Genomic DNA, 27,391 nt, shown 5'->3' on the forward strand with positions numbered 1-27,391 from the left:
TGGTGAAGATTACCTAGGATTCCTTTTGTTGACTTGCATACACCTCTCTCTCTCTCTCTCTCTCTCTCTCTCTCTCTGTGTTTGTGTATAAACACATAGAAATATTTCTGCACCAGGTTTTTGTGTGTGTGTGTGTGTGTGTGTGTCTACATAGCTCTTTTTTTCTTTGCCATAAATACCCAGGAATTTACAGTAGGTCTTGAAACATGTTTTGTTCCAACGCCCTTTCATTATAATGTTGGTGAGAAGAAAGAAATACATACTGATGTTGAAGGGTACGTTATTTAAGGACTTGGATTTATTATACTTTTTTTTTGATTTAAAGTCGCAGTTTCTAAGAATATCAACCTTAAGTGAGGACATACTATAATAGCTAATAGCATGATAGTTGAATGTTAAGTTTTTTAAGAAACTACCAAACTGTTTTCCAATGGTTGTGCTATTTCAGATTTCTACCAGCAGTGTATGTGATTCATTTTGTCAGCATACTTAACATTTGGTGTCACTATTTTTTATCTTAGCCACTGATAAGTTTGTAATGCTATTTTGTGACTTTTAATGTGCATTTCCCTAATGACTAAAGCTGTTGAACATCTTTTTATGTGCTTATTTGCCATCAATATATCCTTTTAATTGAAATATCTCTTCATGTCTTTTGACCATTTTCTAATTGGACTAGTTGTTTTTCTATTGTTGAATTGGGGCAATTTTTTATATAATCTAGGTTGTGAGTTGTGTACTACTCAATTGTCAAATATATGGTTTGCATATATTTTCTCCCAAGGTGTAGCTTTTTGTTTTCTCAATAGGTTCTTTTGTAGAACAGACATTTTTAATTTTGTTGATGTCCAGCTTAGTAATTTTTCTTTTATGGATCTTGCTTTTGTGTCAAGTCTAAGAACTTGTATAACCGTATTAGTCAGGGATCTCTGGAGAAATAGAAGTAATTTAGTTAGTTCTTACACTCATTCAGAGAGGAATATTTATTTAAGGAATTAGCTCATGTGATTATAGAGTTTGGTAAGTCCAAAATCAGCAGTTTGGGATGGTACATCAGAGACCCAAGGAAAAGACAGTGTTGAAATTCAGATATGAAGGTTGTCTGCTGACAGAATTTATTCTTTTTGGGGAGAGGTCAGTCTTTTGTTCTACTCTGTTCTTCAGTTGATTGGTTGAGGTGCACCCACATTGAGGGGAGTGGTCTGATTTACTCAAAAGTTCACTGATTTAGATCTTAATCACACCCCAAAACAACCTCACAGAAACATCAGTAATAGTGTTCCAACAACTCTCTGGCCCAGCCAAGCTGATATACAAAACTAATGATCACAGTAGGTGAAATCCTAAATACTACCTCATATTTTTCTAAAAAAGTTAATAGCTTTGCAGTTTACATTTAAATCTGTTATCCATTTTGAGTTTAACTTTTGTATCTGCTGTGAGATTACATAAAGATTCCTTTCTTCTTTTTCTATGGATATCTTACTATAATATCGTTTGTTGAAAAGTAGCTTTTGTTCAATAAATTGCTTTTAATGCCTCTGTAAAAAATCAAATGGCCGTATTTGCATGAAATTATTTTTGTGTCCTTGATTCTATTTCATTTATTTATTTGTCCTTCCTCTAAGACCAACATCTTTGATTACTCTAGCTATAAAATAATTCTTGCAGTTGGGTAGACTGATTCATCCCACTATTGTCCTTTTTCAAAATTGTTTTAGCTATTGTAGAGTGCTGAATAATACACTACCATCCCTGAGCATGTAAATGTTACTTTTTTTTGGGAAGGAGGGCTTTGCAGATATGATTAGATAAAGGATTTTGATATTTTGATATGAGGAGATCATCCTGGATCCTACATGCAATCACAAATGTCCTTATAGGAGCTAGGCAGAAACACCACACACATAGGAGGCGGCTATGTGAGGAGGGATCAGAGAGAGAGATTCGAAGATTCAGGTCTTGAAGATAGGAGTGATTGGGCACAGTGGAATACAACTGTATCAACTGGAATATAATAATGTGTAATTCTTTATATTTTTAGTTTTACAGACTGCATTGGTTTTTCAAAGTTTCTTGGATTAATGCTGATTTAGTGAAATTGTTTCATTTGTAACAGAGTTTTTTTTTTTTTCTTCTTTCTTTACATATTCTGCATTCCATTCTGGGGTTCTTTGCCCTACTTTAAATTTATAAATTAAAAAAAAAAAAAGCCTCTGTTGATGTTTGCTCTTTGTGCTGTGAAGTTTAGTGTGTTTTGACAGTTACAGTAATAGTTTCATGACCCTTGTCCCCTTTACCAATACACCTTTCCTCTTTCCTCAAACCCTTGACAACCACTCATTCATTTACTTTCTCTGTAGTTTTGTCTTTTACAGAATGTGTTTTAATTTGAATAATAGAGTTGATAGCCTTTTCAGGTTGGCTTCTTTCAGTTAACAATATGTAATTTAAATTCATCCATGCCTTTTCAGGACTTGCTGGCTCATATCTTTTGTTGCTGAATTGTCCATTGTAGGGATGTACCATAATTTGTTTATCCATTCATCTGTTGAAGGACATCTTGGTTATTTTGATTTTTTGGCAATTCTGAATAAAACTGCTGTAACTGTTCACGTGCAGGTTTTTGTGTTTACATACATTTCAGATAAGTTGAGTAAATATGTGAGAACTGTTGGATAGTACCTTGGGTAAGAACCTAGATTTCTGAGGGGTGGTAAGGTGAGATTGTATTTACCTTTGTAAGAAACTGTCAGACTGTCTTTCATAGTGGCTATACCATTTTGTATTCCAGTTAGTAATGAATAAAAGTTTCTGTTCCTCATCTTTACTGGCTTTTTGATATTGTTGTTTTTTTTTGATTTTAGCCATTTGCCTAGATATGTAGTATCCAATTGTTATTTTAATTTGCATTCCCCAAATATAAATGATACTGAATATCATTTTATATGCTTATTTTAACCAGTTTTGTGTCTTCTTTTGTGAAGTGTCTAGATCATTTGCTCATTTTAATTTATTTTAAAGATTCATTTTTATTTATTCATATAAGAACTGGGGTACAGGCCAGAGGTATGAGGGGTGAGAGGATTCACCAGAGAGAGAATGGGAAGCAGAACATGCAGATCTACTGAAATGCGCTGCTGAGGGCAACAGTGGGCGAGACAGGAGAGGTCTGCTCTGCCATGTGGCTGAGCTCCTGGGTTGGAGATTGAACCCATGCAGTGGATGCTGATAGCTTGATTATGCTGAGACTTAACCTCTTGTGCTACCAGGAGAGACCCGTTTGCTCCTTTTAAAATTGGGTTTATTTTCTTACTGAGTTCCTTGTATGTTTTGGATACAAATCCCTTACCAGATACATATTTTATAAGTACTTTTTCACAGCCAGTGGCTTATGTTTTCATTCTTTTAACAAGGGCTTTCATCGAGCAAAAGTTTTTAATTTTAAAAAAGTCCAAAACTTGGGCCTCCCCTGGTGGCGCAGTGGTTGAGCGCTGGGCTGCGAAGCTGCCCGCAGCCTCTGCAGCACTGATTCATCCCCGGCCTCCGGCGAGGGTCCCACATGACGCGACAGACCTCTCCTGCCATGCCCGCTGCTCCCCTCAGCAATGTATTTCATCAGTCTGCCTATTCTGTTCCCTGCTCTGGCTCTGGTGAATTCTCTCACCCTCTCAAGCTTCTGACTGTACCCAGTGCTTGTATAAATACATAAATAAATCTTTAAAAAAAAAAAGTCCAAAACTTTATTAATGAATCTTACTTATGCTAGTGTCTAAAAATTCACTACCAAACCCAAGGTCACTTAGATTTTCTCTTTGTTTTCATTCTGGAGTTTTTATAGTTTTACTTGTTATATTTGGGTCTTTGATCCATTTTCAGTTAATTTTGTCAAAGTGTTAGGTTCATTTTTTTTTCATATATACGCCCTGTAGTTCCTCATGGTATATGGAAAAAGGGCCTCCCTTTCTTCATTGAATTTCGTTTTGTTTTTTGGTCAGTGGATTATTTATGTGGGTATGATATGGGGCTGTCTTGAACAAACAAAACTGAGGGAATCCAGTACCACCAGATACAAGAAGTCCTAACACTGTGGATGGCCAAATTGATCTATAGACTGAGGACAATCCCCATCAGAATCCCAGCATGTTTCTTTGTCGAAAATGACAAGCTGGTGGCACAAGGGTTTAAGACACAACCTATGAAGCTATCCTCAACCACTGAAGCATGAGTTTGATCCCCGGCCAGGGAGATAGCCACATGGCACAACAGACCTCTCCTGTCTTGCCCACTGCTCCCCTCAGCAGTGTATTTCAGTCAGTGTGCCTGTTCTGTTCCCCACTCTGTCTCTGGTGGATCCTCTCACCCCCCACGCCTCTGGCCTGTGCCCCAGTTCTTGTATGCATAAATAAATTAATCTTTAAAAAAAAACTTTATATGGAATTGTAAAGGTGACAATAAACATTTGAGAAATAGGAGGAATAACATTTTCTACTTTTGAAACTTAATGTAGAGTAACGGTAATCAAGTAATAGTTATTTTAATTTCCCTGTCTGATAATTCCAACATCTGCACCGTATCTCAGTTTGAATCTGATGCTTGCTTTATCTATGCAGACTGCTTTTCTTGCCTTTTGCCGTGGCTTGTATATTTTTGTTGAAAGCTAGGCATGTTGACCGAATAGTAGGAACTGAATAGGTCTGTAGAGTGAGGTATTAGGTTAATCTGGCTAGAAATTAGACTTCGTTTAATGATTGCTGTAGTTGTGGTTACTAGAGACTTCCCTCATTACTTGGCCAGCATGACCTGTGCTAACATCTGACTCTTTGCTAGTCCTTTATGTGGGATCTTTTTACTGTTTGTTGGTAACTCTTCTGTTTCCTTCCCTGCCTTCTCCGACACTACCCTGGTGTGCGGTTTGGGATGATTGTTAATAGCCTGGCTATTAAGGAAATACAGATTCCCTGCTCCCTACTGCTGGTCATATATGGGTAGGAAGAATGGTTTTTTTTTTTTCTTCTCTGTGGTAGCTGGCTGGAGCAAAGTGGTTACATGTATAGGTTTTCAGTTTTGCTACATTTCCCCCTTTTTTGGTCTGTGCCTGTTGGTGTTTTGAGTTGCTGACTTCCCTTTTTCAAGTCTGGGATATATGAAGCTAAAAGTAAACCTAGGGAACACACCATCATATTGTTCATTGAGTTCTGAGGTCACTAGTTGGACTCTACCTTTCAGAGTCTTACGTTTGGTTTATATTTTACATCCATCATTTTTATTTGTGTTTGGTGTGTGGAATTGGGAAAAGTACATTTACTCTTTGTTCCCTGTCTTGTTAGTCTTTATTTCTATGGTATTCTTCTCATCATAAACTTCCATTGCACCCTGTACTTTTCCTTTGTTGTACTCATCACATTGATGATTGTTTTGTTCCAGGGCATGCTAGTACCATATCTTGTTTATTCTGTACATCAAGTCCTTAGTAAGTACCTGGTAATAGTTGATGTGCTATGGAATTCTGACCAGTGTTCAGCCACAAGTAAATAAATGATAGTCAAAGGATTTAGGAGGGCCTCCCCTGGTGGCACAGCGGTTGAGCGCTGGGCTGCGAAGCTGCCCACAGCCTCTGCAGCGCCGGTTCCATCCCCGGCTGCCAGCAAGGGTCCCTCATGGCGCGCAGACCTCTCCTGCTGCCCGCTGCTCCCCTTAGCAGCGTATTTCGTCACTCTGCCTGTTCTGCTTCTGGCTCTGGTAAATTCTCTCACCCTCCCCACTTCTGACTGTAACCTAGTGCTTGTATAAATAAATAAATAAATCTTTAAAAAAAAAATAAATTTCAGAGGTATCATGCCTCTGAAATAATAAAAAACCAAAAGAAACAAACAAAAAAAAAACAAAGGATTTAAGAAAACCTAGATTAATGTCCCATCAAAGATTCATATTTCTGTTTGAAAACCAATGATCTAGCAGTTCTGTAACTCTTGATTCAACATAGACTTTAAAAAAAAAAAAAAATTATTTATTTATTTATTCATACAAGCACTGAGTACAGTCAGAAGCGCGGGAGGGTGAGAGAATTCACCAGAGCCAGAGTGGGGAGCAGAGCAGGCAGAAGGACCGAAGTACACTGCTAAGGGGAGCAGTGGGCGGCAGGAGAGGTCTGCGCGCCATGTGGGACCCTCCTCTGGTGGCCGGGGAGCAGCCGGGGATCAAACCAGCGCTGCAGAGGCCGCAGGCAGCTTCGCAACCCAGCGCTCAACCACTGCGCCACCGGGGAGGCCCTCAACATGGACTTTAATGAAGAATGTTTTTAGAGAGATGGAGTTGGTGGTTGAAAGTTATAATGCACTATAGAGATTATAAAATTTGAGTCAAAAAATCATAAAATTCAACTGGGCCCCTCATTTCAAATTTCAAGCCAATGGTTGATATGAAGATAAAACTTTGAAAATCAATATGATATGTTAGTTCAGAGTTCCAAACCTTGAACTGTATAAAAATCATATGCTTTGATCATGATGTTCTATGTTCCCCTCATGATCTCATTAATGTTCCTTTAACAGATGTGTTTTTCTCAGTCTTGGGTATCAGATGTCTTAGTTCCCCATAGTTAAAAAGAGTTATCTAAAAGTAGAGAGTAGACAGTATGGAGGGTGATCTGGTTTACTCAAAATCTAACAACTTAAAAGAGTCAAGAATAAGCTTTTTTTTTTTTTTAAAAGATTTATTTTATTTTATACAATATCCAGGGTACAGGCCAGATACACGGGAGGATGAGAGGATTCACCAGAGACAGAGTGGGGAACAGAACAGGCAGACTGATGAAATACACTGCTGAGAGGAGCAGAGGGTGAGACAGGAGAGGTCTGCCACGCCATGTGGGACCCTCGCCAGCCGGCCGGGATCAAACCGGTGCTGCAGAGGCTATGGACAGCTTTGTAGCGCGCTCAACCACCTGCGCCATCAGGGGAGGCCCAAGAATAAGTTTTTTAATTTGACTTTATTTGATTGACTGCAACATATTCAGAAAGTCACAAAACTCTTAGCTTGATGAAAATCATAAATCCTTTTCCCAAGAAATGAATTAAATTTTGTAAAAATCCAAGGTATCCAAAGTATTCGTAAATTGAATGTTTTGAATAAAGTAATTATGTAATAAAAATTGATAAAAATTCTTTAAGGGAATTTATAGTCTAGGTAGATGGAAATTTGGGAGAGGAGCTAGCTAGATCTACTTGGAATCACATTGGGTCAAACATGGAGTCAAAATTGAATGGTTTAGGATGACTGTCTGACATACCTTCTATTCTCTAGGAAAAGAATCATGGTTATATTTATGGGGGCCTTTTTTCAGAAACTATGGATAGTAGAAAGCAAATATTTTATTATCTATCACTGGCTTCCTTCTAGGACCAGTTTCTTTGCTTTCTTTATTTTAACATAGATCTTTTTATCAGACCCCTCTTTCTTAATTGGTTTTGACCTTTTTTAAAGATCTGGAGAAAGCCGTAGACCATCCATTTTTATATAGGAAAGTGTCTATATAAATTCATACTTGCACTTTTGACTCACAGTCCACGTAAAACAACTCTTATGATCACCTCTCATCCACTTTGTTGACCCTTATGTTTTCCTTTTCTAAGACAAGATGGCTTCCTTTTTGCTTTCTGAACTCTACCTGTCCTTCTACCTCATGACTCCTGAAGCATTTGACTTTTTTTTTTTTTTTCTTTCATCCCTGGGTATTAGGCCAGAAATTAGTTGTAAGTAACCGAAACCCAACTATGACTAGTTTTGGCAAAAATGGCGTTTATTTAGCTCACCATTAGGGGTGATTAGGACTGTGTTCACTGTGTTCAAATCCCTTTTATCTTTTATCTCTGATTCTTTCTCCATGATTCTATCATTCTTCCAAACAGATTTCTTCCACATGTCTGTAAACAAATTGCTGGCAATGCAAGGATCATATCCTTAAATTTTCTGTTAGATACCTGTTTTTCTTTCCTTAGTTTTTTTTTTTTTTTTTTTTTTTTTTAATGGGTATAATATTTTCTATTTATTGTGACTGTTTCAAGTAACAAAAACTGTTCCTAGAAACACCTTTTTTTTTTTAATATTAAATTTTATTTTTATATTCCCCCATACAATTGCAAACGCCCCATTCTGACCCCAATCCTTCCCCTCCCGCCCCCCACCCCCAAAAAAGTGTCTCTGGTTCATAGTGTTTTTGTTGATTTTGATTTTCACTTTCTTATATTCATTTTCCTGGTCCCTTATTTAAGTTTTCTAGATTCCTGCTATGAGTGAGACCATCCGGTATTTTTCTTTTTCTTTTTGGCTTATTTCGCTGAGCATGATCCCTTCCAGTGCCATCCATGTTGCTGCAAATTGCATGTGTTTATCTTTTTTGAATGCTGAGTAATATTCCATGGTATATATGTACCACATCTTCTTGATCCAGTCATCTATTTTTGGGCATTTGGGTTGTTTCCAAAGCTTAGCTATTGTAAACAGTGCTGCTTCTTTCCTTAGTTTTAATTCAGGAAATTTTGCAGAAGGAATTTGAATTGGCTTGGGATAGCCTGATAATTATGGCCAGGGGTATGATTGGACCTTACCCAAACTGCATAGTTCGAATGCATATCATACCAGGGGTATGATTGGGCCTTACCCAAACCGCATAGTTTGAGGAAAAATAGTTCCCCAAAAGAAGTCATAGACAGACTGTTCCCAGAATAAGGTGGGGGAGAGGTGCCAGACAGACAAAACTAATAGTTGTTTACTATATCGTCTTTTTCTGACATTGAGTGTCTAGGTTTTCCCACATTGTGCTATTTCATACAGGTCAATCATTGACACCAATTACTATGAAGACCAGGGAAAGAGTTGGCAAAGATGGAGTCCCCAGACTTATTCTAGCTCAGCATGGGAAGTTTTGGAGATCTGGATTTCAAATAGAGAGGTCTGTGTGCTCTAAAATATGAAGAAAGCAGTCCCTTTTAATGGAGAATTGGTGCATGTTCTGTTCTCTTCAGACTGTAGTCTTTCCAGCTAAACATTGTATCTTACCTTTTTTTTTTAAAGAGTTATACCTTTTTTTATTGTAAGATTTTAATTTACATAGAAGAACTGGGGTGTAGGCCAGAGGTGTGGAGGGTGAGAGGATGCACCAGAGAAAAGAGTGAGGAGCAGAACAGGCAGATCTACTGAAATATATTGCTAAGGGGAGGAGCGGGTGAGATGAGAGGTCTGCTGCGTCATGTGGGTTAGCTTTATGGCAGGAGTTTGAACTCAGGCCACCACAGATTGCTGTTGTGCTGGTAGCTCTGAGATTTAACCTCTAGGCCACCAGGGAGATCTCATATCCTATAGAAAACTTTTGACAAATAATGTAGTAAGTAGTTTGTATAGTGAAGGCAATATAGTTATGCATTGCTTAACCATGTTTTGGTCAATGATGGACTGCTTATATGTTGTTGTTCCCATTAGTCTAAATCACACAACCTAAGTGTGTAATAAGCTTGCACCATCTAGATTTGTGTAATTACACTATCTGACATTCACACAATGATCACCTAACCATGTATTTCTCACAACATATTCCTATCATTAAGCAATGTTTGACTATATTGACTTAAAAAATATGCATTATGTGATATGTCAGCACAAGGTGCTGGTTAATTTTATGTGTCATCTTGTCTGGACCATGGTGCCTAGATATTTGGCCAAACATTATTCCATTTTTTTCTGTGAAGTTGTTTTTGGGTGAGCGTTGACATAAGTTGGTAGATTTTGAGTAAACCAGATCACCCTCCATACTGTGGGTGAGCTGATTCCAGTCGGTTGAAGACCTTAATAAAACAAGAGACTAGAATTTCCCTTTAGCAAGAAGGAATTCTGCTAGCAAACTTCCTTTGAACTTGAGTTTTAACTCTTTGCTTGATATTTGGCCTGCCAGCCTGCTTTGCAGATTTTAGACTTTCAGTTGCATGAGCCTGTTCCTTAAAACCAGTCTCTTTTCTCTCTCTCTCTCTCTCTCTCTCTCTCTCTCCCCCTCCCTCTCCCTCTTTCCCTCTACAGACACACACACACACACACACACACACACTCACATACACACACACACTATACGTACATGCATACTTACATACATAAAATATTATATCTTCTATCTGAAGAACTATGACCAAAATACACTGACTGCTCCAGGTGTTTCTCACCACAATTAGATACTCCAAAAGAAAGGCCCAGAATTTATGATGTTTTGGGGGAACCTCTCACCCTAATTTAATTAAGTCTGAGGTATGCAAGATAGTATGATTGGCAGTTCCATCAGAATCACATTATTTAGGGAGGTCAGATAACCAAATAAAGGAATACTGATGGTGCTAATACCTGAAAAGGAGAAATTTAGACAGTCAAGATTAATAAATTTTCATATAGCACAGTTATTTGCTATATACTGGGATATATCTTTTGGAATATGGAATGAATGTATGTTTTAGAATTCTTGCATATTGCATATGGTCAATTGCATATAAATATCTTCTCATCTGTAGATGGACTGTGATAGATTTAAATGCATGGATATTGATTTTTTAAAGATTTATTTGTTTATACATACAAGAACTGGGGTAGTTCTTATTTATTTATTTATACATACAACAACAGGCCAGAGTTGTGGGGGATGAGAGGATTCACCAGAGACAGTGGGGAACAGAACAGGCAGATCAACTGAAATACACTGCTGAGGGGAGCAGTGGGTGAGTCAGGAGAAGTCTGCTGCGCCATGTGGGTAGCTCCCTGGCCGGGGATCGAACTCAAGCTGCAGTGGCTGCAGCCAGCTTCAGATTGCGTCTTAACCCCACAAGATTTTAAAAAGCCTTAGACATTATTTTTAAAGATTAAAGTCAGAGTATCTTAATATTGTGTATTATGTACTAGAAATTTTTCTCTTTCTCTTTAGGTGTATATATGTATAATGTATACATGCACACACATAGGTAATTGTAGTATGATTGTAGTAAAGGAGCAATAGAAAACATGGTTGAAAAGATGACATAATGTTAATAGAGTCATTAAAAAAATGTGTGCATTAAAAATGTTTTCTGTTTTCACCCTGTTTTCTTCCTAGGAAAGAATTTGCTAATCTAGGTGACATATCAACAAAAACAACAGATGTAGAAACATTTTTGCATTTTTTTTTTTTGAGAAAAATCTCATCTGTATGCATAGAATATCTTTAGCAATTACTTCAGTAAATGCCAGACAGATGGTTTAGATTCAGAATGACTGCTCAAATAATTTTATCACAACAATTATTTTGAAGCATGTTATAATAACACTCAAGATCAGACTCTGGAAAATCATGAATGTAACTTGGTAGATACAGACTTCTAAACCAGAGAAACTCATGCCACAGTGCCCTTTCTACAAAAAACTTCTAGAGTTATCTTTCTGTAATCTATTGTTGGATACTTCTTTATATGTTTTACTGTTTTAAAGCATAGAGGAAAATTCAGTGATGTAAAGTGGTTGGAAAGTAGATGCATGACAACTGTTTTTTAAGATTTATTTATTTGTGCATCCAAGAGCTGGGGTGCAGGCTAGAGGTGTGGGGGATGAGAGGGATTCACCAGAGACAGAATGGGGAGCAGAGCAGGTGGATCTACTGAAATGCACTGCTGAGGGGAGCAGCAGGTGAGACAGGAGAGATCTGCTGTTCTGTGTGGGTCAGCTCCCTGGCTGGGGATCGAACTTGTACTACAGTGCCTACGGACAGCTATGTAGTGAGACTTAATCCTTGTGCCACCAGGGAGACCCCTGGTTTTTAATGAAGGAAATAAAAATTAAAAACTAGAAGGGATTCATTAAAATAGCATTTTTTAATGTATCATTTTTTGTTTACAACATTTTATGTTATTTAAGGGTCTATGTTCATGCCTCTTAAGATGTGTGTTACTACATCATACCCTCTACCACCTACAGTGTCCCATCATTGTCCATTGGGCTACCTGCCCTCTTTGCTCCACCCCTTCCACTTGCCCTTTTGGTAGCCCCAGTACTACAGTTATATTTCTAGAGTTTGTGTTGGTTTATTTTTGTATGTTTCTTTATTTTGTTTTTCTATATTACACATATGAGTGAGATCATCTAGTATTTGTCTTTCTCCTTCTTGCTTATTTCATGTAACATAATTCTTTCCAGTTCCATCCATGTTGTTGCAAATGCAGATCCCCCCCCCTTTTTTTTTTGCAATGCTAGGTAGTATTACATTTTCCTTCTCCATTAATTTGTTGGAGATTTAATTTGTTTCCATAATTTGATTGTTGTAAATAATATTGCAGTGAACATAGGAGTGCAAATATCCATTTTGAATTAGTGGTTTTGTATCCTTGGATCAGAGGAGTGGAATTATTGGAATATGTAGCAGATTTATTTTTAATGTTTTAAGAAACCTCTATGCTGTTTTCTGGGGCTGGACCAGTCTGCATTGTACCTGTCAGTGTGATAACATTATTTTGCATTGAAGAAACAATTTTTTAAAGAGATTTATTTATTTATATAAGAACCGGGGTACAGGCCAGATGCATGGGAGGGTGAGAGGATTCACGAGAGACAGAACGGGGAACAGAACAGGCAGAGTGACAAAATACCCTACTGAGGGGAGCAGTGGGAGAGATGGGAGAGGTCTGCCTCACCATGTGGGGTTCTTGCTGGCCGGCTGCAGAGGCTGTGGATAGCTTCACAGTGTGGCGCTCAACTGCCTGCGCCACCAGGGAGGCCCCTGAAGAAACAATTTGATATCAGTTGAAGAAGTGAGGAATGTGCTTATCCCCATAAATGTACAATAGAATAATTATATCAAATGTTGACATTCTTGTTGATTTAGTTTTGTGTGCAACAATTTTTTCATGGAACACCAATTTTATTTGAAAGAATAAAAACTGGTTGCTCATACTATGGCATTGGAAAGACACTTTCTAAAAAATAAAGTGAACCCATCACTTAAGGAAAACAATTGATATTTGTTACAAATGATGAAGTTCAAGTTTACAAGTGAAAAATAGAATTTTGAAAATTTGTTATCTGCCACATGAATTTATAGCTTCTCAGTCTCAAGACTTTACTGATGAAAGCAGTAGTGATATTAAGGTTTCTTGTGATATTTTTTAGGAGAGACTGTCTTTCATAAATATCTGTTAACTTGTAATGGTTTTATTAATATTTTTAAATAAAGTCAGCAAATAATTTTAAAATTTATTGTATCTAATATGACAATGTCAGTAGATATAACCTACACGAATATGTAGCTCTCCCATTTCCCAAGTAATTTTTTCAAGTATGAAGGGATTCTGAGACCAGAAAGTTTGAGAATTTCTGTTTTGGTGAGAGCCCACTTTTGGTGAAGTGAAAGGGGCATTTGATTGCGGCCTTGCAGTATTCCTTGAATCTAATTGATAGTAGGTATTGGATATACATACGTGTGTGTGTGTGTGTTAGTGGTTTAGTGGTTGATGACAGTAGCATTTTTTGAAATAACGTTTTAAAATTTGGTTAAATTCTTCTTGACTAAACTCTTTTTAGTTAGAGAGGCAACATAGATGTATTTTTTGTTAAAATCTGTATCAGACTGGAAAGCATATAGTTAGTAGTCTTAGTATATAGAGTTAAATTTAATTTTTGGTTGCAAATATATAAGCAATATTGTGATCATATATGTAATATTAAAGTATTAGAAATTTCTTGCCTTAGAAATAGTTTATACTTTTCAGAGATTATTGCACATAAAATCACATCTCCATAAGGAAAGCACAGTGTGAAAATACTCAGTTCAAGATCTCAGAACCTTGAATATACAAAAATAGAAATGACAAAAAGTGAGACTTATGTCTCCAGTGAGGATGAAAAAGAGGAAGGAGATTTCCTGTAGTCAGACTGTTTTAAATTCTTTTTGATTTGAAGTTAGAGAATAGAAAGCTTAGCAAAAAAAGGGGATGAAGGGCTGCTATATTCCTTCTTCCTTAAGCATAATATTTAATGTAAGAGATACCTTAATTTGTGATAGAACTACGTTTTAAAATACTTTTAAATAAGATGAATTAGCAGCATTTCTCTCTTTTTATCTGTTTAGCTTGCTGAACTAAAATTTGAGGCGTATTTAGAGGGTAATTAATGTAAAAGGGAGTAAATAGTTCTTAATGGAATGAAAGCTCAGTTTTCCTGGGAAATAGAAATGTTTGCCTAATTGAATTTCTCTTAATAAGGCAGGGGTAGCCAGTGTCTGTTTTTCATTTACCATTTATTTAAGACTTTCAGTTGCTAACAAAATGTAAAGTCTTATCTGGTTTTTGCCTTTAAAGTATTAGTTTAGGGTATTTTAGCTCACTCTCCACTATTAGTAACTGTTGGCATATGAAACATTATCGAACCTTTCTTTAAAGAGTCAAAAGTTTATAGTCATCTTTATTATTATTACTAGTTCCCTTTATAGTATTATATTTGTTAATACTATATAGTATTATATAATACTATATAGTATTATAGCATTATATTTGTTAATATAATACTATAATTTGTAGTGGCTGCAGGTTACTTTTGGAGAAACAAAATACTATTAGATATTATTTGTCTAATTCTCCTAAACTGAAAATGTTGAAAAATTCCAGGTAACAGTTTTAGTTAGGCAGGCTCTGACTAGTATATATATTTTTAAATGCAGATGTTCACCTTTCTTTTTTTTATTTGATAAAAAAATTCTAATCAAAAAACTTGTCTCTCTTACTCTAAGTTTAAAACAATTTTTTTCCTCCTCTATGTACTCTTTGAGTTTTTACTATTATTATTATTTTTAAAGATTCATTTATTTATGCATAGAAGAACTGGGGTGTAGGCCAGAGGTGCTGGGGTGAGAGAATTCACTAGAGACGGAGTGGAGAGTAGAACAGATGGCTCTACTGAAAATACTGCTAAGAGGAGCAGTGGGCGAGACTGGAAAGGTCTGCCGTGCCATGTGGGTTAGCTCCCTGGCTGGGGATCAAACTCAGGCTGCAGTGGTGATAACGCTGAGACCTAATCCCTGTGCCACCAAGGAGGCCCTACTATTGTATTTCTGACATTCATTTAAAATCTTATAGATCTTATAGATACTATGGTGAAGGATGATTGTTGTTTTAGTGGTGGGAATGATTTAGTAACATATTTGAAGATGTGTGAACCTGTGCACCTAAATCATATATAGTGTTGTAAACCAGTGTCACCTCAATTAAGAAATGGTACAATTAAAAAAAATGCGAAATATATAGATGCAGATAGACATGGTCTTATTTTTTGTGATTCTACTTGCTGAATTTTACTTGCTGTTTTGGTCAGAGCCCAGAGATCAATTTACTTAGCTTTCTTTATCTTTCTGTCCAGTAGCTTCTCCACAGGTGCAGACTATAGATATTACTAGTTAAAATCTCCTAATTACCTATGAGCACAATCTACAATAGCTTTGTGGTTCACAGTGGGGGAGTTGTTCTGCCTTCATTCTCTTTGAGAAACTAATTGAGTGGGAGTATGTCAAATCTCTGCCTTGGGAGATCAGAGAGGTGTAGTGCTATAGTCAGAAATGTATTCGAAGTTCATTTTAAAAAATGTAGTGGGTGTGTCTTGGCACTTATTTTGTAATTTCTGACTGATTTTTTAATTTTTAATTAGCTCAAGGTACTGAAGAACCAAGAAAATTAATCTTGAGAATTGCCCTTTTCTGCTTAAAATTATCTAGTGCCTCATACTTCCACTCACTCAATAGTTAGGATGACTCTGTGTATTGAATCAAGTAATCTGCTTCCTACTGAATACACTTTGGCACTTTTTATTAGTGTAGAACAAAACTAGTTGGAGAGTTAGAAACATTTTGAGCTTTAAAGTTTTGTAGTATTGGGCCTTCCCTGGTGGCACAGGCGGTTGAGTGCAGTGCTGTGAAGCTGTCTGCAGCCTCTGCAGCGCTGGTTTTATCCTGGTCGGCCGGCCAGCGAGGGTCCCACATGGCGCGGCAGAACTCTCCTGTCTTACCCGCTGCTACCCTAAGCAGTGTATTTTGTCTATCTGCCTTTTCTGTTCCCCGCTCTGTCTATGGAGAATCCTCTCACCCTCCCGTGCATCTGGCCTGTACCCCAGTTCTTGTATAAATAAATAAATCTTTAAAAAAAAATAAAGTTTGGTAGTATCATGAACATAACCACTATACTTTCAGAATAAAAATCTAGAACATTTATTTTGATGAGTATGAGAGGTGAGAATGTACTTCTGGGGATGGTGGGAAACAATATTTGAAATCTGAACTGAGCTATTTGGTTCCCATGTTCACAGAGGGGAGAGCATTTTTTTTTTTTAAAGATTATTTATGCATATAAGAGCTGGGGTATAGGGCAGAGGTGTGCAGGGTGGTGGTGGTGAGAGGATTCACCAGAGACAGAGTTGGGGAGCAGAACAGGCAGATTGACTGAAATAGACTGCTGAGGGGAGCAGTGGGCGAGACAGGAGATGTCTGCCTCGCCATGTGAATTTCTCCCTGGCTGGCTGGGGATTGAACTTGTGCTGCAGAGGCTGCGGATTGCTTCATAGTGTGGTGCTTAACCCCTTGTGCCACCAGGGAGGCCCTTAATACCTTTTTGGATATGTGATATGCAGATATTTTCTTCCATTTGATAGGGTGTCTTTTTGTTTTAATGATAGTTTCTTTTGCTGTCCAGAAGCTTATTAGTTTGATGTAGCTATTTGTTTATTTTTACTTTTGTTTCCCTTGCTATAATTAAGTCCCCAAATACATCACTGTAGTCAGTGTTGTGGAGAGTTATGCCTGTGTTTTTTAAATATATTTTATGGTTTCAGGCCTGACATCCAAGTACTTAACTCATTTTCAGTTAATTTTTGTATATGGTATGAGATAGTGGTCTAGTTTCATTCTTTTGCCTGTGGCTAGCCAGTTTTCCTGACAACATTTGTGGAAAATACTTTCTTCATTAAATACTCTTTATTCCTTTCCTATAGATTAACTGTCTGGAAACTTACAGGCTTTTAATTTTATTCCATAGGTATGTATGTCTGTTTTTTATTTCTATGATGTGCTGTTTTGATTACTATAGATTTGTAGTATAGTTTGAAGTCTAACTGTTCCTAACTGTTCCTCTTTGTGAGGATTGTTTTGACTGTTTAGGGTCTTTTATGGGTCCATGTTTATTTCAGTAATGTTTATTCTGTTTCTTTGCATTCTACCACTCAAACTTTGATAGGGGATGCTATATTTTCTAGCTAAGAATTTTTCTGAGATCATGGCAAGGCAGGGTATTTGAAAAAGGAGTCTTCACTTTCTTTCTTTCCTTTTTTTTTTTTTTTAAAGATTTATTTGTTTATTTATACAAGCACTGGGTACAGTCAGAAGCATGTGAGGGAGAGAGAATTCACCAGAGCGGGGAACAGAACTAGCAGACTGACGAAATATACTGCTGAGGGGAGCAGTGGGCACAGCAGAAGAGGTCTGTGCGCCATATGGGACCCTCGCAGGCGGCTGGGGATCGAACTGGCACTGCAGAGGCTGCGGGCAGCTTCGCAGCGCAGCACTCAACTGCTGCGCCACCAGGGGAGGCCCAAAGAGTCTTCACTTTCTTTTCTCTGTTTCAGAGAGGTTTACATTACAATTAACAATAAATTTTGAATACCCACCATAAACTAGGGGCTTTAAGAGAACTTTTTTTGGGGTATATGTTTATTAAGTACTTTAATCATTTTTTATTTGGAATGGAAGAGAAGAACCCATATAGAAGAACCAAAAATCGTCACTTTAGGTTTACCAGTATAGTTAATTCAATCCTGTATTCACTAAGCAAATATTTATTGAGTACCAGCTGTGTACTTGTATTGTTCAGGGTTGTGGGGATATAATGATAAACAAAGAGCATAACTTTTTTTTTTAATGTTTATTTTTATGTGGAAGAACTGGGGTGTAGGCCAGAGGTGCGGGGTTGGATGTGAAAGGATTTACCAAAGATAGAATGGGCAGCAGAACAGGCAGATTTACTGAAATACACAGCTAAGGGGACCAGTGGGTGAGACAGAAGAGGTCTGCTATACCATATGTGGGTTAGCTTCCTGGCATAGAAATCGAACTCAGGCTGTAGAAGTGATAGCTGTGAAAGCGCTGAGACTCAACCCCTAGACCACGAGGGAAGCCCGCAAGGAGCATCTGTTGTAATGGAATCATAGTTATGAATGGATACTAGATACTAGTGTAGAAAAGTAGGTTATTTCTATTGCTTCCCTATTATCTTCCATAAGAAAAAATCTTTAACTGGACATTCCCGGACTTCTCTGCAGAGATTGGGCATAAGCTTTATAGAAAAGAAGATCTGTAACCATCAAGGAACTATGTAGCATATCCCAGTATGATTCTCGTAAGTGTAGGTGGTAATGATTTTAGTAATGGGATTTATCTGATATGTAAACTGCCAGCCTAGTGTCAGTCTGTTTGTCTATAAACTAGAGGCATGTGTGAGCATGTTAGGTGATTTGTTGGGATGCAGGTGACTTAATAGATTAAGGCAGTGCATATAAGGTGAGGTCAAACGAAAAATGAGTAGAAAAGTAAGTTTAATAAGTTAAACAATTATTAAAGCTATTTAAGTTTTCGGTCTCTTTGGGCTAAGTACTAAATAGTTATGTATTTAAAATAAAATTAACTTTTTTTTAGAGCTAACGTCATTTGAGATAGCTTTCTTTTTAAATAAAAACAATTGTATTTACTTAGAAACATTCAGAATATCAGCAAAGCAGTTGTCATTTTTATTTTTACACTTAGAGTGGCATTCAGTTAAAATAACAGTAGTTAGTTATTTCATATAAGCTATATCAGAGATAACTGAAGAGGAAAAATTACCACTCACATAGATAACTAATTTGTGTTGTGTACCAACATGAACCTGCTTAAATTTCCATGCCAGTCTACAATCCCTATCCTGTACCAGGCAAGGTTAGTGGCTATTGAAAATACCACCAGGACCAAACTATCTAAGGGCACATTCCATAGTGTAGTAACTATACAAAACAAGACACTGTACGGTTTAGAAACAAATCTTACACATACATTTTTCTTTAAAAGGAATAAGGGGTGGGTGGATAAATACACTTTTTTTTTTTTAAAATAGTTGGCCATTTTTTTTTTTTTTTTAAAGATTTTTATTTATTTATTTATACATACAAGCACTGGGTACAGTCAGAAGTTCGGTTGGGTGAGAGAATTCACCAGAGCCAGAGCGGGGAGCAGAGCAGGCAGAAGGACCGAAGTACACTGCTGAGGGGAGCAGCGGTGGCAGAAGAGGTCTGTGCGCCATGTGGGACCCTCCTCCAGTGGCTGGGGAGCAGCCTGGGATCGAACCGGCGCTGCAGAGGCTGCGGGCAGCTTTGCAACCCAGTGCTCAACCGCTGCGCCACTGGGGAGGCCCGGGTGGGCAAATATAGACCAGCTTATTTTTCATCTTTGTCATCTTCCTCCTAATACTCTTTCTTTCTTCTTTTCATTGCTCTTTTCAACTTTGATGGCTGTGTTTTGGGCCACATCAGACTTTCCTTTAACTTGGTATGTTGCAATATTCTTTCATATTTTTCCTTCAGCTTAGCTGCCTTTTCAAAGGGCTGCTCCATCTGCAGCAGTATTCCACAATCTCTTTCATTTTCTTTGCAGCATCACCAATGGATAGGCCTGGATGTTCCTCTTTGATTTTGGGGTCATATTCACAACAAAACAAGAAAATGGCTGAAGGAGGCTGCTTGGGTGCATTGAGATCCTTGAACTTCTTTTTTTGTTTCCTCTTTAGGGGGATATAAGTTTTCATTTCTCTTTCATAAAACGGGCCTTGTTTGCCTTTACCATGTTGTCAAAATTTTTCCTTTTCTTTAACATACATGGTCTTCCACTTCTGAAAGTATTTTTTTAGAAAACTGAGAAGTTGAATAAAGCATCTGGGTGCTTTCTTTCTTTTTTTTTTTTTAAGATTTATTTATTTATGCATAAAAGAACTGGCGTGTAGACCAGAGGTGGGGGGTGGGTAGAAAGAGAATTCACCTAAGAGAGTGGGGAGCAGGACAGGCAGATTACTGAAGTACACTGGTGAGGGGAGAAGCGGGCGAGATGGGCGAGGTCTGCTGTGCCATGTGGGTTGCTTGATAGTGCTGTGTCTTTAACCCCTGTGCCACCAGGGAGGCCCTGGGTGCTGTTTCTTATGCTCCTTCTGGCAGGTTTGCAGAAAAAATGCATTTGATTTATGCCCTTCAGTTTCTTAGGATCTCCTTTGCTCAGTTTAATTATTTTTCCTCAGTGAGGCGCAGAGTTGCCCTGTACTGTCTGACTCTCACTTGTCCCAGTGCTGTCTCTATGGAGCTCACTGTACTATAACTGCTGTGTATGATAACATTCTACTTCCACAGTTAAGCAAGATAAGTTTTCTTTTAAATAGGTATTAAAACTTACATGTGGGGCCTCCCCAGTGGCGCAGCGGTTGAGCGCTGGGTTGCGAAGCTGCCCGCAGCCTCTGCGGCGCCAGTTCGATCCCCGGCTGCTCCCCGGCCACCAGAGGAGGGTCCCACATGGCGCGCAGACCTCTCCTGCCGCCCGCTGCTCCCCTCAGCAGTGTACTTCGGTCCTTCTGCCTGCTCTGCTCCCCGCTCTGGCTCTGGTGAATTCTCTCACCCTCCCGCGCTTCTGACTGTACCCAGTGCTTGTATAAACAAAACAAACAAACAAATAAATAAATAAATAAAACATGCCTCTATAAAAAAAATAAATTAAAAAAAAAAAAAACTTACATGTGGATTAAGGAAATCAGTTGAAACTTACTGTTTAACATAAAATGGCACTTTTACATAGCTGAAGATTGCATTTTCTGTTCATCCTTTCTGAGGGTTTAAGGAAGAGAATGTTAGTGTTGAAGAGATCTGTTTTGTCATTATTTTAAGCAATTACTTTGGAAGAATGCAGTTCAACCCATATTCATGCTAATTTTTGTTTATATAGTTTTAAAATCTAGCTTAAAATGAGAAAGGCAGTTTCACAGGGGGTGGCAATCTTTCCCTGTGAAGAATCAAAGAATAGATATTTTAGGTTTTGTGAGCTCTATGTCTGTCACAAATATTCAACTCTGCCATTGTAGCATAAAATATGGAAATAAGGGAATGTAATTGTAATTAAGTAAAATTTTACTTACAAAAATAGATTGCAGGTTGGAAGTGGACCGTAGTTTCATTATCCCTATGCTGTTAAAAAAGTAAAGGGGAGTGCTGCATATTTTAAAAATTTTTGTTTTTGCCTTATTTAAATAGTGTAAAAATGCAACAAAACACTCAAATATAAAATTGCAGAAGCATTGCTACACAAATAATATGTGAGGCTTCTGAAATTGAATTTCTGTTATTTGCTCAAAAATTTCATCAGTTAGTATAAGACAGTTCAGATTTTGTATTAAATAAAATTTGTTTGTCTTTTTACATGCAGAGACTTCTAAAGGAAACTTAGGAGTTTCATTATGGAATTACAAATATAGATATACAAGGTATTTGAAAGTTACAATTCTAAGCTTCACAGCCTCTATCTTTTATGATTATAGCTTTATTCAAGACCTCAGCAGGGGTCTTAAGTAATAGATTTCCAGTTTCATTGTTTAAGGAAGAATATTTGTGAATCTTAATGCATCACTTTTCTAACCAGCAAAGTGTGGCTTTAAAATTTCATTACTTAGCTGCTGAACTTCTCCATTAAGTAGGTTAGATTTTCCTTCACTTTATTTCTCAAGCATTATTAAGCATCCAGTTTATATTGATGGTATCGGTAAACATTAATAAATTAGAACTTTCTGTTTTTATAAAAAATTATGTTATTTCAGTTAAAGTAATATTTTCTTCATTGAGAGTTTTGTTATTATAATTTAAATAATATGAAAAAAGCTGTTAATCAGTTATAACTTAATAGCTAGCTGTTATTTGTGAAGTGGGAAAAATGTGATCTTTTTAAATTTCTTAGCTACAGACTTAAATGGGGATTAATGAATGTCAGTGCTCTCTAGTAATTATATATAATTATAAAAATCATATGGATACTCTTATGAGTTAGTTGCTCTGATATGTTGTTATTGATACATAATGGTTCTTAATCTAGGGACACTCATTAAAATAGAATATAAAGGCTAAAAACTGCAATAACCAGACTTGTTCCTTCCTATGGCTGGCACTTTCTTCTATTTAAAGAAACCAGGCATCTTTATTCCACTTTCATTATGCCTCATTCTGAAGAACAACAGACAAAACACATGCTAGTCAAGAACTTAGTAAATCTTAACTGAACTTAGATTTCTACCAGAGATTTTCTCATTTGTCTTTTTTACATGTGGAGACTTCTGAAGCCTGAAAGAAAACCTTTTTACTTTTCTTGTGAGTGTTCAAATACCTGCTGACAATAATTAAGTATATCAATGATTGATAATCCAAGCAGTGTTGACATATCTCAAGTAGAGACTTGGAATAGTGTAGGGAAATTGAGTCTTTATATGAAGATCAGGAATTAATTTGACGTATAGAAAACTTACCCTTTGTATTTAAAACCTTTACTAAAACTTCTGAACTGAGCAGTCCTGGTCAGAAGTGGTGGTGGTGGTGGCAGGGTCCGGGGTTTCTATGCTGCTAGGTTGGTCCTTGTCACAACTGGGATTGCCTGTGTCAAGTGGCTCTCATGGTGAAGAGGGCTCAGATCACATGTAGGGAAGGCCCTCACTTACTTCATCATGCTCTCTGGGGTGGGACTGAGCTTGAATGTCTTCTCTAAGTCACAAGGTGCAGAGCATGAGAGACCCGAGTTCACCTCTACATCAGGTCCAACCCTTTTTTCTGGGGACGTGGTAACCACACTCTATTCCACAACTCTTCTGTGAATTTACTGTTGACCATCTATGAAGATGAATAAAGAAACTTAAGCAATGGGGAACTTAGCTCTGGCTTGGACTGTTTATTACTCTGCCCATGGACCAGAAAAGTGTACAGGACGATAAGCTCACCTTCTTTACTTGTATCAGATAATGACCACTGCACTTCTGTCTCTGCTTATGGCAGGAGATGACTTAAATAAATAACTTGATTGGTCATGAAAAAACAATTTCTGAACTGAGAGTAAGTTTTGATGAGGAAGGGTTGGGAGGGCCTTAACAGGATATCTCTTTATAGAAATGTAATGTATTATGTCCTGCACTTTGAAATATAATACAATGTTATGCATGTATCTCCTTGGGAATAGACTATATAAGGAGGTCAACAAGAGGAACAAAATTAAGTTGCTTTTACATTAATCAATTCATGTTGTCTCCCCACCTCCCTTCTCTCTCTCTCTCTCTCTCTCTCTCTCTCTCTCTCTCTCCTCTCCCTCTCTCCCTCTCCCTCTCCCTCTCTCCCCCTCTCCCTCTTTCAGTGTTTATTGTAATATGTTTAGAAGTGGAAAACATGTAAAATGTCAATTTTTTTGGGGGTATGAATCTGTATTAGAGGTTTCAAGAGAAACTAACCAGATTTATTACAAGAATTGGCTCTTGCAGTTATGGAGGCTAGGAAGTCCCATGATTTCTCTTCTGCAATCTAGAGAACCAAGAAAGCCAGTAGCATAATTCAGTCCAAATTCAAAGACCTAAGAAGTGGGATCTGATGGTGTAAGTCTCTGAACAAATATATGCACACAAATGTGTAAATATGTAAGGTATTTAGTAAATTCATAGAGAAAGTAGAATGTTGGTTGCCAAGGATTTGAGGGGGAGGGGAGGGATAGTTACTATGTAACTCTATGTCCAGAGTTCTAGTTTTGCAAGATGAAAAAAAATTCTGTAGATGGTAATGATAGAAAGAAGGGCTGGAAATGATTACCTAGTGTTTAGACTGGCTTGAGTTTATGACACTTTAGGATCAACTGCCCAAAGAGGTGCTAGACTTTTGACCACTGATTTTATAGAACAATACTATTCTACTTCACCCATCTTTCCCAACTTGGAGAACTCGCTAATGGGAAACATAGTTTCATTGTGGCTTATTTTAAGGGTTATAATTTTAAGCACAGTGGCTATTTTCTGGTTTAGAATGAACCCAAAATGCCTATGACCTTGAAAAAGACCTTTCTTGCCTACTCTAGGTTTTCTGAGTAAAAGTTTTGGGTATTGACCTCTGTAGATAATCATAAGTGTTCTTGCCATTATAGCTTAAGCTATAGAACTTCCAAAAAGAAATTCTGGAAATGTTATGTGGGTTTAAAATTCATGATCTTTTCTCTTTCACAAATTTTTAAAAAAATCTCACTTCAAAATAAATGTGCTCCTTGAATAATAAATCAGAAAATACAAATTAATGAAAAGCCATAGCAAAACCAGCCATAATATCATGAAATAAATCACAAAAGCTTACTCACTCTTGATCTTTTCATGCATATGTGTATGTATATGTGAATGATTGGTTATGTCTATATGCAGATACATGCTATATATATATCTAAATACCTCTTGAATGTCTTCTGGTAATTCAGGGCTTAAGTATTTCTTGTTTTAGGATAAGATGATAGAAAATCATCTACTTTTTATTTATTTACATATAAAATATGTATAAACTTTACAGGTTTAAGGGAGTGATGCTTTAAATTACACAGTTTGGAATTTTTTAATTTTTAATTTTTAAAGATTTATTTATTTATGTATACAAGCACTGGGTACAGTCAGAAGCGTGGGAGGGTGAGAGAATTCACCAGAGCCAGAGCAGGGAACAGAAGAGGCAGACTGACGAAATACACTGCTGAGGGGAGCAGTGGGCGGCAGTAGAGGTCTGTCACGCCATGTGGGACCCTCACCAGCGGCCGGGGATTGAGCCGGCGCTGCAGAGGTTGTGGGCAGCATCGCAGCCCAGCGCTCAACCTCTGAGCCACCAGGGGTGGCCCACAGTTTGGAATTTATATAGATTACACAGAACCTGTATCACAGTGTTCTCATGCGGACTTGTTAATGAGTTGGCACATGTAGTAAGTTAGAAACTTATTTGTTTGGATGTGTTCATTTTAAGTCATAGTTTACATTCTTTTCCTCAGGTAATTAAAGTTTTCTGAAGTATTTTCTTTCAGAATCTTATTTTTGAAAATAACAAAAAGGACATTTGTCAGAAAATGAAAGGATGGTATATCAACCATTTAAATAAGTACTATATAATTATGAATTCATTTTGTGTTTTTCTGAAGTTTATTATTTTTTGTTGTTGTCAGAAGCTTCAGCTTCTGAACTTAGACTTGTGCATGTAGTATATTCTTTGAACAAGCAAGCTGAGGTGCATTTTTTTCATTTGTAGTTGTGCCATAAATGTTTTACTTTCTAGAAATTTCCGTAACAGAGTATTCTTTAGTTATCCTCTGAATGCTGATCCTATAGTTACCATTCAAATCTCCAGGGAGGGAGGTTTGTAATAATGAATCCCAGTGTACCAGGCTGTTGCATGTTGCTTTATCAGCATAAAATAGTTAGATCTAGCTCTCTCAGCATAATGGTCTATTGAGGAATTTTGTTTGCTTAACTGGCCAAGGACAAAGATATGTGGTTGAATACTTTTGACATAAATTAGTAATGAAGTTTTATCAATATAAATTCCTAGCAAGTAGCTGTCTTCATTTACCTTTCTATTTTTAAAATATTCTGAGGATTGGGAAAGCAGTAACTGGGAAAATGAGATTTATCAGAGTCAAAGTCAAAACTTGAGAAGAGATCAGCAGTTTATTCTTTTGTTTCTAGACTTTGAAGATACATAATGATTAAAGAAGAGTATTGAGGCTGTAGGAAAGACTCATGTTGAGGGCATGACAGAAAATGGCATGCAAGAGGTGTGGACTTGATCTTGAAGGGGAAATTTGTCGTTTGTTCCTTTATGGCAAATCTTTTTTCACCTCTGATGAATTTCCTAACCATATACATCCTCAAGACCAGTATGTTTATTCCTGTTACCTAGGGTTTTTTCCATCATGATGTCTGTCAACTCTTATCTATCCATCATGTATATAGGTACAGATATCTATACCAGTGATTTGAATTTATAGCACACCACAATTCCACTGTTGTCAGTTGACAACTGTTTTTGTTTGCTGGTGGTACAGAAATAACTTCATCGGTATGTTTGTGTATCACTTCCAAGAAATAAGCATTTGTCAGACTTCATAGCTTTTCTAAAAGGGAACTGCTTGTTTCCGCTGTGTGTGGGAGTGGGGTGGGGGTGGGCAGACTGAATGGAGACAGGACTGTGATGGTGTGAAGGGTTTATTCAGTTTGTTGGCTAAGGTGATCAGAGGAAAGAGGACAAAAACAAGATGAAAGATGGGGGTGGGCACTAATATTAGTACATGACTGTAAGCCCTGTAGAAGTTGAGTAGTCTGGAATTGGAATAACTACTAGGGAAATTGGAAAACTACTAGGGAAAAAAAAGTAAGGAAAATAATTTATTTACCATGTAAATAATATTTATTAAAGCTTTTCACAATTCTGAAAAAATCAGAAATCCCAATTCTGTGGATTGGGAAAGCAGTTACTGGGAAAATGAGATTTATCATACTGTAAGTCAAGACTTGAGAGGCATCAGTAGTTTATTCTTTCGTTTCTAGACTTAATTACAAGTCACTTTGTTATCAGTTACATTTCCTTATTGAAATGCTTTTCATTTCTTTGTTTTTCATGAACTGTTTTTAAACAGTAAGGTTTTTAATGTATTGGAGTACCTTTTACCACTTCTCTTGTTTTACCTAGCTGTCTACCACCTACTTTATAGATCCAGTTAAAACCATACCATGGACCTTGTCCTGAACACAATGTCTCATTCTCTTCTTCTGTTTAGTGCTGCTTTTTCTGTGTTTTCCCAGTGCTTCTGTGCACACACCTCTATAGCACTTAGCTCATGCCATTAGAGCTTTTTTTTTTTTTTAAACGTGCCTCTTTCCTCTTTATTAGGCTGTGGGCCCTTATGACAGGGAAAGTCTTATTTTCATCTCCTGCCTTGCCCACAGTTAGTTCTTAAATATTAGTTAAATAAGCAAATAAAATACTAGTATACTCAATGGAGCTTAAAATCTCAGTGCAGCCATGCTTTTCGATATGAACATTAGAATTTGTAAGAATTTTATATTTAAAATTTTAAACAAAGGTATTTTTTCTAAAATTTGACATGAATTGAAAGACAGTCTTTTGGAAAGGTATATTTTTCCAGTTAAAATGGATACGCTATTTTTAGTTGTGAACCTAAAACAATTTTCAGCCCTATTTTAATTATTTTATTTATTTTTAAAAAGTTTATTTATACATACAAGAGCTGGGGTACAAG

The 27,391-nt window shown here is 37.1% G+C and overlaps 1 protein-coding gene and 1 pseudogene across 5 annotated transcripts in view; both read left to right on the forward strand.

The window, feature by feature from the left end:
* The window catches only part of ARHGAP12 (Rho GTPase activating protein 12), a 106,649-nt gene that overhangs the window by 23,786 nt on the left and 55,472 nt on the right, over positions 1-27,391 (forward strand). The window lies entirely within an intron of this gene.
* LOC119245107 (cytochrome c oxidase subunit 6A1, mitochondrial-like) lies at positions 18,607-23,086 on the forward strand (annotated as a pseudogene).

The sequence above is a fragment of the Talpa occidentalis genome, unplaced genomic scaffold (assembly GCF_014898055.3).
Source record: "Talpa occidentalis isolate TD23 unplaced genomic scaffold, MPIMG_talOcc4v2.1 talOcc4.14, whole genome shotgun sequence".
In the NCBI taxonomy this organism is placed as follows: domain Eukaryota; kingdom Metazoa; phylum Chordata; class Mammalia; order Eulipotyphla; family Talpidae; genus Talpa; species Talpa occidentalis.